The sequence below is a fragment of the Urocitellus parryii genome, chromosome 10 (assembly GCF_045843805.1).
Source record: "Urocitellus parryii isolate mUroPar1 chromosome 10, mUroPar1.hap1, whole genome shotgun sequence".
Lineage (NCBI taxonomy): Eukaryota > Metazoa > Chordata > Mammalia > Rodentia > Sciuridae > Urocitellus > Urocitellus parryii.
This window is the reverse complement of record NC_135540.1, coordinates 68,980,524-68,998,052: the sequence shown is the minus strand read 5'-3', so window position 1 is coordinate 68,998,052 and position 17,529 is coordinate 68,980,524. Positions and strand designations below refer to the sequence as shown.

General features: G+C 39.3%; 1 protein-coding gene and 1 pseudogene across 1 annotated transcript in view; one reads left to right on the top strand and one right to left on the bottom strand.

Moving 5' to 3' along the window:
* LOC144257162 (broad substrate specificity ATP-binding cassette transporter ABCG2-like) overlaps window positions 1–17,529 on the bottom strand; it is a 126,560-nt gene that overhangs the window by 94,101 nt on the left and 14,930 nt on the right.
* Window positions 15,365–16,442, top strand: LOC144257336 (POU domain, class 3, transcription factor 4-like; annotated as a pseudogene).

Below are 17,529 nucleotides of genomic sequence, written 5' to 3'. Positions count from 1 at the left end.
AAAGAGGAACTAACACCAATACTTTTCAAGCTATTTCAGGAAATAGAAAAAGAGGGAGAACTTCCAAATTCATTCTACGAGGCCAACATCACCCTGATTCCGAAACCAGACAAAGACACATCAAAGAAGGAAAACTACAGACCAATATCTCTAATGAACCTTGACGCAAAAATCCTCAATAAAATTCTGGCGAATCGGATTCAAATACATATCAAAAAAATTATACATCATGATCAAGTAGGATTCATCCCTGGGATGCAAGGCTGGTTTAATATACGGAAATCAATAAATGTTATTCACCACATCAATAGACTTAAAAATAAGAACCATATGATCATCTCAATAGATGCAGAAAAAGCATTCGACAAAGTACAGCATCCCTTTATGTTCAAAACGCTAGAAAAATTAGGGATAACAGGATCCTACCTCAACATTGTAAAAGCAATCTATGATAAGCCACAGGCCAGCATCATTCTGAATGGAGAAAAATTGAAGGCATTCCCTCTAAGATCTGGTACAAGACAGGGATGCCCTCTCTCACCACTTCTGTTCAACATAGTCCTCGAAACACTGGCCAGAGCAATTAGACAGTCAAAAGAAATTAAAGGCATAAAAATAGGAAAAGAAGAACTTAAATTATCACTATTTGCAGATGATATGATTCTATACCTAGCAGACCCAAAAGGGTCTACAAAGAAGCTATTAGAGCTAATAAATGAATTCAGCAAGGTGGCAGGATATAAGATCAACACGCATAAATCAAAGGCATTCCTGTATATCAGCGACAAATCCTCTGAAACGGAAATGAGGACAACTACTCCGTTCACAATATCCCCCCAAAAAATAAAATACTTGGGAATCAACCTAACAAAAGAGGTGAAAGATTTATACAATGAAAATTACAGAACCCTAAAGAAAGACATAGAAGAAGACCTTAGAAGATGGAAAAATATACCCTGCTCATGGATAGGCAGAACTAACATCATCAAAATGGCGATATTACCAAAAGTTCTCTATAAGTTCAATGCAATGCCAATCAAAATCCCAACAGCATATCTTGTAGAAATAGATAAAAGAATCATGAAATTCATATGGAATAATAAAAGACCCAGAATAGCAAAAACAATACTAAGCAGGAAGTGTGAATCAGGCGGTATAGCGATACCAGACTTCAAACTATACTACAGAGCAATAGTAACAAAAACAGCATGGTACTGGTACCAAAACAGGCGGGTGGACCAATGGTACAGAATAAAGGACACAGTAACCAATCCACAAAACTACAACTATCTTATTTTTGATAAAGGGGCTAAAAGCATGCAATGGAGGAAGGATAGCATCTTCAACAAATGGTGCTGGGAAAACTGGAAATCCATTTGCACCAAAATGAATCTGAATCCCTATCTCTCGCCGTGCACAAAAGTTAACTCAAAATGGATCAAGGAGCTTGATATTAAATCAGAGACACGGCATCTGATAGAAGAAAAAGTTGGTTATGATCTACACGCTGTGGGATCGGGCTCCAAATTCCTCAATAGGACACCCATAGCGCTAGAGTTAACAACTAGAATCAACAAATGGGACTTACTCAAACTAAAAAGTTTTTTCTCAGCAAAAGAAATAATAAGAGAGATAAATAGGGAGCCTATATCCTGGGAACAAATCTTTACTCCACACACTTCAGATAGAGCCCTAATAACCAGAATATACAAAGAACTCAAAAAATTAGACAATAAGATAACAAATAACCCAATCAATAAATGGGCCAAGGACCTGAACAGACACTTCTCAGAGGAGGACATACAATCAATCAACAAGTACATGAAAAAATGCTCACCATCGCTAGCAGTCAGAGAAATGCAAATCAAAACTACCCTAAGATACCATCTCACTCCAGTAAGACTGGCAGCCACTAGGAAGTCAAACAACAATAAGTGCTGGAGAGGATGCGGGGAAAAGGGCACTCTTGTTCATTGCTGGTGGGACTGCAAATTGGTGCAGCCAATTTGGAAAGCAGTATGGACATTTCTCGGAAAGCTGGGAATGGAACCACCATTTGACCCAGCTATTCCCCTTCTCGGTCTATTCCCTAAAGCCCTAACAAGAGCATGCTACAGGGACACTGCTACATCGATGTTCATAGCAGCTCAATTCACGATAGCAAGACTGTGGAACCAGCCTAGATGCCCTTCAATAGATGAATGGATAAAAAAAATGTGGCATTTATACACTATGGAGTATTACTCTGCATTAAAAAATGACAAAATCATAGAATTTGGAGGGAAATGGATGGCATTAGAGCAGATTATGCTAAGTGAAGCTAGTCAATCTTTAAAAAACAAATACCAAATGACTCCTTTGATATAAGGGGTGTAAACAAGGACAGGGTAGGGACGAAGAGCTTGAGAAGAATATTTACAGTAAACAGGGATGAGAGGTGGGAGGGAAAGGGAGTGAGAAGGGAAATCGCATGGAAATGGAAGGCGATCCTCAGGGTTATACAAAATGTCATATAAGAGGTAAGGAGGGGTAAGTCAAGAGAATACAAATGGAAGACATGATTTATAGTAGAAGGGGTAGAGAGAGAAAAGGGGAGGGGAGGGGAGGGGAGGGGAGGGGGGATAGTAGAGAATAGGACAGACAGCAGAATACATCAGACACTAGAAAGGCAATATGTCAATCAATGAAAGGGTAACTGATGTGATACAGCAATTTGTATACGGGGTAAAAGTGGGAGTTCATAATCCACTTGAATCAAACCGTGTAATATGATGTATTAAGAACTATGTAATGTTATGAACGACCAATTAAAAAAAAAATAAAGTGAAGTAATAAGAAAGTAAGACATGTGGAAGAAAATGAGATGGTGGAAGAAACCTGCTCTCGGCTCCTTACTGCAGTCACCCAGGACAGGACCATCAGTAGACTTGACAGTCATCCTACATGTGGGACAGCCACTTTCCTACAGGATTTCCAAAGTGCTCAAAAAAGAAATCAATCTCATGCTTATTCATAATAAAAAAGTAATTTGATCACATGTATGAAGACGATTAATGCTTATTTCTTCATAAATAATTTAGGTTTAGAAAGAAAAGCGCTCACCTAATTTACACTTCAACAGAAATAAGGATTTCCTAAGAGCATGCCAACATCCCTGAAACAGGGAGGGGCTTCCCTTCCTAACCAAACAACTCAACTGACAGTGAAAACCAGCCTAGTGAGAAGTGGTTCTCTATTCATGCATTACGATGGGAGATCTCTGACATTGCTGAGAATCTAACTCAGCTGTTTAAAATGACATCCTGGAATGAAAACTTCTAGGGCACATTATGACTGAAACTAGAAAGGATCATAACATTGACAAGTACTTTCCAAATGAGAGTTAGGAAGAACTCAGTCCCATCCACGTGCCCTATACTCCAAAATCATTCCAATAGAATCTTAAAGGAAATTGGCTCACAAACTCCAACAGATCAACTGGATTATATCAAAATTAAAAACAGCTGTGCATAAAACACACTATCAACAGAGATAAGAACCCCATGAAATGGGATAAAATATGTGTAAGTCATATATCTGAAAAGGCATTAATAACTTGTAAGTTAAAGGATTCCAACTCTGCAGCAACAACAACAAAACCCCCAAAACTAAATAATTCTATCTTAAAATTGGCAAAGGACTTAAAATAGACATATCTCTAAAGATCCTATAACCTCTGTTATTTCAAAAAAGAAAAAAAAGAATCAGTTTTGATGAGAAGGTGGAAAAATTGAAACTCTGTACACTTCTGGTTTTACTCAATGTAAAATGAAGTAGAAGTGTATGGCAATAGTTCTGAAAACCAACAGAATTTCCACATGATTCAGAAATTCTACTTCTGGGTATCTGTTTGAACAAAGAATTCAAACATGTATGTATATGCCCATAGCAGCATCACACAAATTGCCAAAACATGTAAATAACAGATTTTCAGCAATGGATAATTGGAAAAATAAAATGTAGAATACACATATGATAGAATATTCCTCAGCCTTAAAACTGAAAAGAAATTATAATACCTGCTACAATTTAGAACCTTGAGGACATTATGCTAAAGAAAATAAGGAAGTCATGAAAAGATGAGTACTATGTGATTTCACATTTGTGAGGTTCCTGTAATAGCCAAGTTCAAAAAAATTTGATAGAAAGTTAAAGATGGTTACAGAGGTGGGAGAGGTGAGTGTGGGTGCTTATTCATTAGGTGGGTTGAAGATTCTACCTTGGAAGATGAAGTTGCTCTGGATTGGATGACAGTTTATGTGAATGTACTTGATGCCTCCCAAATATGCACTTAAAAATGGTTAAGTATACAAGATGTGTGTAATTTACCACTACACACATTCATACCTGAGCAAAACCAAAACTTAGCTGTTCCATTGATTTGTAATACACTAACTGATGCTACCCCACAATAAAACAGCAACATTTACCCTGTATTGTCATAAAAATTCTTAATGGGTATCCTTGAGCCTGAACAAAATGTCAGAATTTTCTCAAAATCAAGATCCAAATTTACTTACCTAAGTTGGATTTCAATAGAATGATCCTTCAGCAAAAGGAAAGTGGTACCTATCAAGAGTCCCAGAATGAATGTGGCAATTATCTTTTCAAAGAGAAAAATGAAAATAAGAAGGAAAGAGTTTCAATTGCATGTAAAAATTTCATTATTATAAAATATATGGCTACCCAATCAAATCTCTCCACTAAGATGCACACTTTAAATGATGTGGCCACAGTATCATTGCTTTCTAAGTCATATTGAAAATTTGAGGATTCTGTTGTTTGGGCACTGAAAGGACAAGAGGACTAGACAAGGTAAGATTGACCAGGCATAGTGAGCGGCAGCAGAGTGATGCAGGTGTGGGGAAAGTAATTTCAGAAACAAAATCAGAGTTTTGATGGAACAAGTTCTCAACTTTTATGCCAGTGAACTTCAGCTTTATGCTTGAAGAGGTTCAAGTGAAAACAGGAAGCTTCACTCTGATCAGTAGAAATACATAAAATTTCAATAAAAGAATGCTAGCCTAGCATGTGACACACATAGGCTTTGATCCCCATCTCTTCAAAATGAACAGATAAATAAAAACTTAATACCACCAAAGACACCTAACAAAGGAATTTTGAATGATACAGAAGTAGCAACATGCACCTATTCAACCTGTGGGGAGTCTCCACCTGCCCTGGAAGCGCATTGTCACTGTCACCAATGCATTCAGCCAGCTGAGTATACTCAAAGGTTCCATTACCATCTCCTCTGACATTGACGGTCTTTCAACCCCAGTCAGTGAGGTCTACAATATACTTGGAACACCTGAGCCTCCAATTCTTTGCCATCCTCACCCATCTTCACCTATTTAGTCTGTGTAAATGGGTCCCAGAGAGAATGAACCACCATCACACTTGTTTATAGAATAAAAAGTGACTTAAAAATGTTTTAATTGGCAAAAGGTTACATTGTGATATAGTCAACATGAGGAATTCTACTTATAATTATTCTTGGGTTAAATACAATAATAGAGAAAATTGTAATGTAAAGAAAGCAAAATATCCTGCCATATATCTTGAAAATGTCAGAGTAAAGAAAATCTTAGTGTTACCACAATATCAAGCCATGAACTAAATTGTAAAGCACACTATGGCAAGAAGTTAAACAAAATGCAAAAACAGAATCATGATCTGTAAAGGCTAGTTTGTAAAAACTAGACTCTGGAAACAATGTTAATTAAAGGTTTCACCCATGACATGTCCTTAAAATCCCTCTGCTAATAAGAGAAATTTAGGGGGGGGGGGGACCCATTACCCTACCATTTCCAACACCCTCAGAATATGCTTTGCTTCATTTCAACAGATCAGACTTTCAAAATAAATGCAGATGGTTCCATGGACATGCAGCATGCTCATGTATACAAGAATCTGGTTTTTGTTGTTGTTGTTGTTGTTGTTGTTTTTTAACACAGTATGGCTTCTAAGATATTCAGACTTCCTAATAGATGCTCTGCTTTCTCCATTTTTTTTTGCATTAAAATTTGACATTTTACATTAATATCATTAGATATTAATATCATTAGAATTTTTTTCTAGTTATTTTCAAACATTGAAAAATGATGAATCCTGAGATCATAGCACATTTTCACAAGGTTCACATGTGTTGTTCCTTCTTCCATGAAGAAAAAGAAAATCATTGAGCAAAATGAACATTTTACCATAGACTAAATGACACTATCTATGATCTTTGTGTGTCTGTACTCTAATCTGTTCAAAACAGATTAAAAAAAGAAATTCTCCAACCACCTTATTCTGCATTTCTTCAGAAGTACTTAAACAACATTTCTCAAAGTGTGTTCTGAGGGATTGAGGAATGTAGCTTGCACTAAAAAAAAAAAAAAGTAAAGTATTTAATATGCAAATATGCAAATACACACAATGACTCTCCCAATGATCAATTATAATGTTGTCCAAGTTGATTTGATAAGAAAACTTGGCACATTAAATAAACACTAAACCCTTTTCAAGTAATCCATGCATACCTACATCTTCCCCATACACCATCTGGTTAGATGTCAAGTCTGAATCATGTCAATAAATAACTAGACCAGAACAAATTAGAACAATGAGGCAATAAATACAGGATTATCATCAAGAAGCCATAATTCACTTTAGCAACTCCATTTTCAAAAACTTAGAGGAGGGCTGGGGTTGTGGCTCAAGCGGTAGTGCGCTCGCCTGGCATGCTTGCGACCCGGGTTTGATCATCAGCACCACATACCAACAAAGATGCTGTGTCTGCCGAGAACTAAAAAAAATAAATAAATAAATATTTAAAAAAATTTTTTCAAAAAAAAAAAAAAAACTTAGAGGAATAAAAATAATACAAGAATAAAAACTTTATGCCAAGAGTCAGTAAACTGTGGCCACGGGCCAAACAGGGCTAGGCTTGTATTTTTCCTAAGCCCATAAACAAAGAATGGTTTTCTTTTTTTTTTTTTCCCCCAATAATTGGGAGGAACTGTAGTGGCATTCTCTCCTCCACAGAAAAGCTTCTCCAGAGACCCTCACCATAATTGTTCTTAGAGGACCAGCAAGAATTTCTGCAAAAGAAAATGTGGTTAGGCTTCTGATTTCCTTTTGCTTTATCTTGCAACAACTAAAGGTGTTCCAGGGCCTGGAGGAGATCAGCACTCCAGATTCCGAGCACTGTTTACTAGTTTTTGTCAACATTTATAGGCTATCTAGTGTCATAAATTTTCTAGTCTAAAACAATCTATGATTGTTAGTAAGAGTTTTTAGGAGGGAAGTGTGTTTACAAGAGAGTGTTCCAGGGAGACTGACTCAGTTCTGAAGGCCTCAAGCCTTGAGCCTGGAGTCTGCACAGGGGCATTTACACTTCAAAGGAACGTAATTAGATCCTAGGGAAAGTCCTTTACAATCCAGGGAATGGTGCTAATTAGGTTCCAAAACCAGCTGTGGAGGACAAGGAAGAGGAACCCTCCCTTTCTCAAGCACTAATTTCAGAGAGAGTGTCCTTGGTTTATTTTTGTACTCAGGCCTGGGTTACTTACCCACTACAGTAAAAAAACCTACTTTTATGTAGACTTCTGCAAATTGTGAGTCTCTGAGCCCATCCCCCTCCCCATACACTGGGTATAAAGTTCTAAAAATTTCTGGACTAGGGGTTCAGAGGGATGGATTGATTTAGGTGAAAGCCCCTCTGGACAGGCTGCAGCCAATAAACCTGCTTCCTGCTGATTCCTCAGTGTCCAGCCTTGTCTTTCCTACATCAGACCAGGTCAAGAATAATATTTTGTGCAATACTGAACATCTATACAATTCAAAATTCAGTGTCCATGAATAAAACTTTATTTGAACGCTGCCACGTTCATCACGTATGTATTAACTGTGGCTGCTTTTATAAAGAAAAGCAGGGTTGACTACCCACGACAAATGCCATATGTGGCCCTCAAAGTGCAAAATATTTACCTCTGGCCTTTAACCAAAAAATGTTTGCCTTCTCCTGAGCTAATATTCCAGAATGTACAAAGCTGAACAAGAATTGTCCTGCTAAGCTCAATTCACAATAGTTAAACTGTGGAACCAATCTAGGTTCCCTTCAACAGATGAATGGATAAAAAAATGTGTTATATATCTATATGTGTGTGTGTGTGTGTGTGTGCGTGTGTGCGCGCGCGTGCGTATGTATGTAGCTCAGGATGGAATATTACTCAGCCTTAAAGAAGAATTAAATTATGGTATTTTCCTGTAAATGGATGGAGTTGGAGAATATCATGCTAAGCAAAATAAGCCAATCCTAAAAAGCCAAAGGCCAAATGTTTTCTCTGATATGCAGGTGCTAATTCACAATGGAGGGGGGGAATCTAGGGAAGAATAGAGTTACTGTAGATTAGGTAAAGGGGAACAAAAGGAGAATAAAGGGTATGGGAGTAGAAACGATAGTAGAATGAATCAGACCTTGTTATCCTATGTACATATATAACCAGTGGGATTCTACATCATATATAACTAGAAGAATGAGAAATTATACTTCATTATATATGATGTATCAAAATGTAGTCTACTGTCATGTATAACTAATTAAAACAAATTTTCTAAAAAAGAATTTTCCTGCTAAACTCAGGTAGCTTACAAAGTTCTACCCTTAGTCTAGAGGCTGCTTCTTCTTTGAACATTGCTGGAATTCCTTTTGTGAAATTGAGTTCACTGATGAGGCAAGTAGGCTGAACATGCAACCGGGAGCCTCTTGGCCTGGTGTCTGCACCTTAAGGAAGGTTAGACGCAAAACACACACAGTCCCAATGTATTACAAGGAGCTGTGTTGTAATCATGCTTTACCCATAACTGTCTTAGACACTTACATACCCATTGTAGAGGCAAGAAAAAAAAAAACTAATACATAAATCACTCTAAAGTATCAATTCACTATATTATTTCTCTTGGTTCATGGATCTAATTCACCTGATGATTTTCCAAATGACATCAGTTCTATTATGAAAGAATACAATGTTACCTTTGGTTGATAGGTGTTACAGTTTAGACATGGTGTCCCATGAAAGCTCACTTGTGAGGCAACAGAAGAAGGTTTGGAGGAGAAATTATTGGTTTATAGAGTTAGCCTAATCAGTGAATTAATCTCTGATGGGATTTACTGAAGTGGTAACTGGAGACAGGTGGGGTGTGGCTGGAGGAGATGGGAATTGGGGTGTGGCTTTGAGGTATATATTTATATTTGGTAAGTGGCTTGTCTCTCTCTCTGCTTCCTGACTACTGTGATGTGAACTGCTTCACTCTGTCACACTCTCCAGCCATGATGTCCTGTCTCACCTTGAGCCGGCCTTCTCTGGACCAAGACCTCTGAAACTGTGAGCCTCAAATAAACTTTTCCTCCCCTAAGGTTGTGCTGGTAGGATCCTTTAGTCACAGCAGCAAAAAAGCTGACCAAACTGTAGGACACAAAAATGCCTGTGCTCTGGGAGAAACACCAAAGCACAAGGATCAAAAATGTTTGCAGAAAAAAAAAAAATGTTTTCAGGATGGACAGTATGACTGAAAAGGGGATGCTGGCTCCCAGGGGCACTCAGAAAGCAACAGTACTGAAATATAAAAAGTGATGTGCTCACGCAGGAAAGTCAACAACATGACACATCTGTTTACTCCACAGAACGTCAATGATTGATAATGAAATAATAACCACCAAATAGCCAGCTAAATTAATTTTCTTATAAACAATGGGCCAATGAACTGGGAGAACTAGTTTTTCGTGACATAAGGGCTAAGAATAACTAAAACAATGGCTGGCTCTCTAGCTCAGGGGCAGAGCCATTGCTTAGCATGTGTGAGGCCCTGGGTTCAGTCCCCAGCACTGGGGAGAAACAAAAAGCCCTGAGGAGTGATAATCAATAACTATCACAGAACCAGTAAAAGAACAAGGGAGTTATGTGGACAGTGAATAGTCTTGTTCAGTCTGGTTACTTCCTGAAGAGGGTTAATTATAAGGAACAGCATTCTACCTACAGGCTCTACCCTCAGATAGTACACAGAACAAACTTCCTCCAGGTATAGTCAATGACACTAGGTTCCTTCAACACCTGATATCAAGAGCAAATCAACCCTCATCAATCTACCTTCAGGCCTCTCCCTCCCCTTTGTCTACCTCTCTCTCCTTAAACCTTCCTCATAGTCCCTTCTACCATCTGGCATGCTATGTATTTTCTTTGTTCAACTATCATCTCTGTCCTCTTAAGAAAATAAGATCTACTCCAGCAGAGGGTTTTATTTTTATCCATTTCATTCACTATTGTAGTAGAGTATCTAAATGGAGCATGAGCACTTGGGTTGAATTTTTGGAATGAATAGATAAATGACAGCTTCAAGAAAATGTCATATTTACTTGATATTTTCTTTGCTTCACAGTTCTAAAAAAAAAAATAAAATTTGATGAAGATTCTCCATTAGAGTTTGCCTATATCATCAAAAGTTTTGAGTTATGTAGTCCAGGAAAGCACATAAAAGGCATTGCATGAGTAAAAATTTAATTGCATTTTTTACCTGTTGTGTTACTCAGCTTTTTGTCCTTGGGACAAAACAGCTCTGAAAATCAACTTAAAGGGGATGTTTTTACTTGGATATGAAGTATCCCCCCAAAACCCTCTGTGATGATGCAGGAATATTCAGAGGTAAAATGAACTGTGAAGGCTGTAACCTAATCAGTCCATCCTAGTTGGAATGGAATGTCTGAGTAGTAACTGTGGTCATTTGGGATGTGGTGGAAACAGACGGGTCACTGGGGAGCATGCCCTGACAGGGTTGATCTTCCTGGGGCCCCTGCTTCCTGAACACTCCACGTGCTGCCTCACGTTGGGCCCAGAACAACAGAGTCAGTCCTCTATGAAATGAGACTTCTGAACCTGTGAGCCCCAAATAATCTATTCCTCCTGGAAGTTATTTTGTCTGATATTTTTGTCACAGAAACACAGACACTGACTAAAACAGTAGATAAGATTTATTTTGGCTCATAGATTCAGAGGTTTCAGTCCATGGTCTCCTGGCTACGTCATTTTGGGCCTGAAGTGATGTGTAACATCATTGCAGGAGGGCATGATAAAGCAGAGCTGCTCATCTTAATCTCGTGGCAGCCAGGAAGCAGAGAGGGCAAGGAAGCAGCCAGAGAGAAGATGAACTGTTCCAGGGCACCCCTTACCCCAGTGACTTACTTCTTCCAACTAGGCCTCACCTCCTGCAGTTTCTCCACCTCCCAATACTCTCAATCAATAAATCAATACATGAGGTCAGATGATCCAGCCACTTTCCAAGAGCCCTATCTCTGAACACTGCTGCTAATGGGGCTAGGCCTTCAACACGTGAGTCTTTGGGGGACATTTCATATCCAAATCATAACACTAGTTCAGTTGACTCTCTATATCTCAAATAGAATGGGAAATGACAAATAAATGGAAGGATGGGTAGATGATGAAATAATCCTGTTGGAGTCCATATCAGAACCAGATTGCTCTCATATAATAATTTTACAGCATAATTAGAAGAATCTGAAAGTTACCTGAACTATCCAGGTCTGGAGATGACCCACCAAACTTTGGAATGAATGCCAGGTGATGACTGTAAACTGATGACCAAATGGAGTAACATCGGAGATCTCCTTCCTGAATAAGCTCCTCTTATTCTGATCCTTTGAGAATCTATCCAGTTCAGATCTAGTTTCTTCATATGGAGAGGATTTGGCATAAAAACCACCTAATGCTTCTATTATTGACTCTTTTCTACTCAATGGCACTTCAGTCTTATTGGCTTTGGAATAAAAGTGGATAACAAGTCACAAATTACTGCCTCATTATTAACAGATTACTACTGGTTTCACCAGTTTTTCTTTTTCCTCTTATTTTGTATAACTCCTAACTTGAGTACAAAAAAAATTAGCATGTTCATTCATAAATTAAATAAAAATACACACAGCACTCACTGACAACAAAATCTACGTGTTCAGCACACTGTTGTGTAAGTTCACAAGGACATGTTTTAATGAGCTGCTGCATTGTCAAACCTCAACCAACTCAGTTGGGCAAAAATATGGATATGTAAGAGATACACATACCTTCCTGGTCTTCTGACTCTTTATTGTACCAGTAATGACACCCATGAAGAATTCAGCAGGGCTGATATAGCTATCACAGAAGTAACCTAGAAAAGAAGACACCCCAAAATTTCCACACTACTAAAATGCTATACAGTTTTAATGCAATTCCTATTAAAATTCTAATGAAATTCTTCATAGAAATAGAAAAAGTGATTATGAAATTCATTTGGAAAAATAAAAGGCCCAGAATAACCAAAGCAAATCTTAATAAGAAAAGTGAAGCTGGAGGTATCACAATACTAGACCTTAAATTTTGCTAGAGAGCTATAGTAACAAAAATGGTATGCTATTGGCACCAAAATAGACCTGAAGACCAATGGAACAGAATAGAAGACTTAGAGACAAGCCCACATAAATACAGTTATCTCACACTAGACAAAGGTGCCATAAAAATATATCAGAAAAAGACAGCCTCTTCAACAAAAATTATTGGGAAAATTGGAAACTATACTCAGCAGAATGAAATTGAACCTCTATCTCACTCTGCAAAAGAATTAACACAAATTGGATCAAGGACTTAGGGATTAGACCAGAGACCTTGAACCTACTAGAAGAAAATGGAGGCCCACCTCTCCATCATGTTGGCTTAGAAGCTAACTTCCTCAAAAAGACTCCCAAAGCACAAGAAGTAAAAGTAAAAAATCAATAAATGGGATGATATCAATCTGAAAAATCTATTCACAGTAAAAGTAACAACAGTGTGAAAAGAGAGCCTACAGAATGGGAGAAATCTTTGCCACCTGCACCTCAGAGTACTAATCTTCAGGATATATAAAGAACTCAGAAAACTTAGCATCAAAAAAAAAAATAACCCATTCAATAAATGGGTAAAGAATCTAAACAGACACTTCACAGAAGAAGAAATATAAACGGTCAACAAATACATGAAAATTGTTTAACATCTTCAGCAATTGGATAAATGCATATTAAAACTACACTGAGATTTCATTGTACGCCTGTCAAAATGGTAATTATCAAGAATATAAGTAACAAGCCAGGAGAGGTGGTGCACGCCTGTAATCCTAGTGGCTGGGGAGGCTGAGGTAGGAGTATTGCAAGTTCAAAGACAGCTTCAGCAAAAGCAATACACTAAGCAAGTCAGTGAGACCCTGTCTCTAAATAAAATAAAAAATAGTGCTGGGGATGTGACTCAGTGGTCTAGTGCCTCTGAGTTCAATCCCTGGTGCCCACCCCCCAAAAAAGCAGAATATAAGTAATAATATATATTGGCAAGGATGAGGGGCAAGAGGTACACTCATACATTGCTGGTGGGACTGCAAATTAGTGCAACCACTATGGAAAACAGTATGGAGATTCCTCAGAAAACTTGGAATGGAACCACCATTTGACCAAGCTATCCCACTCCTCGGTTTATTCCCAAGGACTGAAAGTCAGCATACTATAGTGACATGGTAACATCAATGTTTATAGCAGCTCAATTCACAGAAGCTAAGCTCTGGAACCAACCTGGATGTCCTTCAACAGATGAATGGATAAAGAAAATGTGCTATATATACACCATGGAATATTACTCAGCCATAAAAAGAATAACATTATGCCTTTTGCTAATAAATGGGTGGATCTGGAGACTATTATGCTAATTGAAATAAACTAATCCTCAAAACCAAAATGTTTATGTTATGTTATCTCTGTTATGCAGATGCTAAACAATAAGAGGTGGGGGAGGGAAGAATAGAAGTTTATTGGATTAGACAAAGGGGAATAAAGGGAAGGGCAGAAGATGGAAATAAGAAAGACAGTAGAATGAGTTGAAAATAACTTTCTTATACTCATGTCTGAATACACCACCAGTGAAATTCCACATTATTTACAACTGCAAGAATCCTAATTAGAATAATTTATACTCAAAGTATGTATAATATTGTCAAAATGTACTCTACTGTCATGTGTATCTAAAAGAACAATCTTTAAAAAGTTAATACAGAAAGAAAGGAAGATAAGAAGAAACCCCCAAAAGTCACCCTAGGTCTTAGAAAATAGAGAGGACTCACTAAGCCTGATGGAGGTGAGATACTGACTCAATAATTTTTTCCTTATCTTCTTGTTCTCTTTTTCCATCACTAATATATCCTGTGTTTTTATTTATTCAGTCACACAATATTTCAACAAATCTGTTTCCAGTAAATAAAAAAGCATATTTCAAAACATTCTTGAATTCTTTAGAACATCTTATACTAGTCCTTACTTCTCATAAATCTTTAAATCCCAAATGGCTATCAATATGCTCTGGTGCTTCTCAGTACTTCCTCAAAAATCTAAATATAGATCCAAGAAAAAAATACTGAGTATGTGTGTATTGTGCAGCCTGAATTCATCTAGAGAATGTTGGGATAGCAGTATAATTTTTATCAGCAGAGATTGCTTCACAACCTACTAAAATCAGAGATCGAAATGATCATCTCTCAAGCTGCTATAATTCCAAAGAGACAACACATTTATGGAGCAGCATTATCAAGAAAACATGACCAGCACAGCACACCTGAGCTCTCACCTCAACTTCCTGTGGCACAATCATCTAAACTGCCCTGAACTCTTTAGTTCATCTTCCCTGGGTTCCCCAGACTTACCTGTGTTTGGTTATTTTTTAAATGACAGAGATTTAATTAAAATAAATTTTTAAAAAGAGAATGATTAATTACAACTTTATTTTGAGTCATGCAGAAACATCTATAATCATATCCAAAACCTCTAAAATGAAGCAGATAGATAAGCCATTAAAAAAACCAACAATACTTCAATCTGAAATATAAAGAACCAGGCAGCCTGGAAATGTTGGCCCGTTAATGTCAGATTCAGAAAGAGCCATTCTTTTTAGTAACACTCAGTCAGAAGAATTACAATCTTCATCTTCAATCTAATGTTACTAGAAAATGCAGCAGTATCTCCATGAACCCCCAGGAAGGCAGAGCACATCACCTGTCAGGGGAAGCACTGGGAAACCACAATCTGTTACATGGTCAAAAAAGCAATGATTGGGGCTGGGGATATGGCTCAAGTGGTAGCGTACTCGCCTAGCAAGTGTGAGGCACTGGGTTCAATTCTCAGCACCACATAGAAACAAAATAAAGATATTGTGTTCACCTAAAACTACAAAAATAAATATTAGGCCACATTATAACTAGTAGGGGATCCTCACCGACCATGGCCACAGCTGCCTGGAATCCCTACAGCATTCTCAGTTCCAGCTCCCTAGTCCATGGGGACTCTGCGGGCATGCAGCAGGGGAGTCCTTTCCGCAACCCTCAAAAACTTCTCCAAAGTGAATACTTGCAGGGAGTTCCCAGCAATGGGCATCCCCTCGGGCATCATTGGGTGACCAGTCTGAGCGACGGGGTCCTCCACACTAGCCACCAGCCCCCTGGATCAGCAGGACGTGAAGCCCAGACGTGAAGACCTGCAATTGGGTGCGATCATCCATCACCGCTCGCCACACGTAGCCCACCACTCGCCGCACACTAACCACCCAAACGCCTGGGGGACGAGCCCAGCTCCAAACCCGTCCATCACGTCAAGCGGCCAACCCCTTAACGTGTATTCACAGCCCGGCTTCACCGTGAGCGGCATGCTGGAGCACGGGGGACGCACCCCACCGCCGGCAGCCGCCTCCACACAGAACCTGCATCCTGTGCTCCGTGAGCCCCCAGACCATGGCGAACTTGGTTCACACCACTGCCAGGACCACTCAGACGAGGAGACGCCAACCTCAGATGAGTTGGAACAGTTCGCCAAACAATTCAAACAAAGAAGAATCAAGTTGGGTTTCACGCAGGCCGACGTAGGGCTAGCGCTGGGCACATTGTACGGCAACGTGTTCTCGCAGACCACTATCTGCAGGTTTGAGGCCTTGCAACTGAGCTTCAAGAACATGTGCAAGCTGAAGCCCTTGCTGAACAAGTGGCTGGAAGAGGCGGATTCATCCACAGGGAGCCCGACCAGCATTGACAAGATCGCCGCCCAGGGCCGCAAGCGCAAGAAGCGAACCTCCATCAAGGTGAGTGTCAAGGGCGTACTGGAGACGCATTTTCTCAAGTGTCCCAAGGCTGCCGCGCAGGAGATCTCCTGGCTGGCAGACAGCCTCCAGTTGGAGAAAGAAGTGGTGCGTGTCTGGTTCTGTAATCGAAGACAAAAAGAAAAAAGAATGACTCCGCCAGGGGGTCAGCAGCCGCATGAGGTTTATTCTCACACCGTGAAAACAGACACATCGTGCCACGATCTCTGACTGGAGGAAGAGAGGAGGCCAGCCGCACTGGGAGCAGAGCGGATTTCTTTCTCTTTTACTCTCTTCTCTTCATTTTAATATTCTATATTATTGCTATAACTCTATATTATTGCTATAATTCTTTCTTTCTTTCCTTTTTTTTTTTCTTTGAGGGGGTTCTAACTTATGCTAAGAAAACACACACACACACACAAACACAAACACATATTCAGGCTTCTCAACTCTGATACACAGTTATATTAAGCAGTTCAGGTGGGGACCTAATGTTCCCTGCCACCCTGGCAATTTCCCTCCAAACCTTTTATGCTGATCAATACATATTGTTTACTCTGAGTAAGGTTTGTTTGATCACTCCACTCTAGGAAGAGCAAGGAGTTGGGGTAATGTGGGGGCGGGGTGGGGGTGGAAGGGGTGGGAAGACAGATGTGTGCCTCTGAATAACCTTTCAGCGCCTTGGTTATAGCAGCTGTATTTCAGGTGAAATCTGTTTTACAATAGACTAGTTTTGCATTTTTTAAAACTTCTATAGCATTTCTAAATGTCTGCGGTGTTTTACTACAAGCTGTACACAATATTTGTGAGATAATTTGAATCTAATCGACCACTCCACGTTAGTATTGCTATTATTATTATTCTTTCATTGAGCTGATGTTTTTTTAATTGCTTAGAAAAGGGATGGAAGACTGGGAGGAGGAGGAGAGAGAAATGCCTACCCACCCATCACTACCCCCACCCCAAAACTGTATGGAGAGGAGATGATACAATGGAGAGAGTTGCTGATAATGATATTGGTTATATTTTCCCCCAAGGGTGGATTGCCTAGGATGGGCAGAATGGGAAAGCCTAGTGGGTTTGCAAACTAGCGGTAAGTGGGAGAGGCGATTTTACAGCTTTCTGTCCTGCAACTATGGAGTGCCCGCAGACTTCCTCAGCATAGATCCCAGGAAAAGAGGTGGCCTGAAGTATGGGAAGGGTTCTGCACCATTGAGGTCCCGGTTGCTTGTGCATGGAGCTCCCCTCAGCCCCTAGGGTAGCCCGTTGATGGTCTGCGTGACCCGACTGCGGTTATCCATCCTTAGACGAAAGA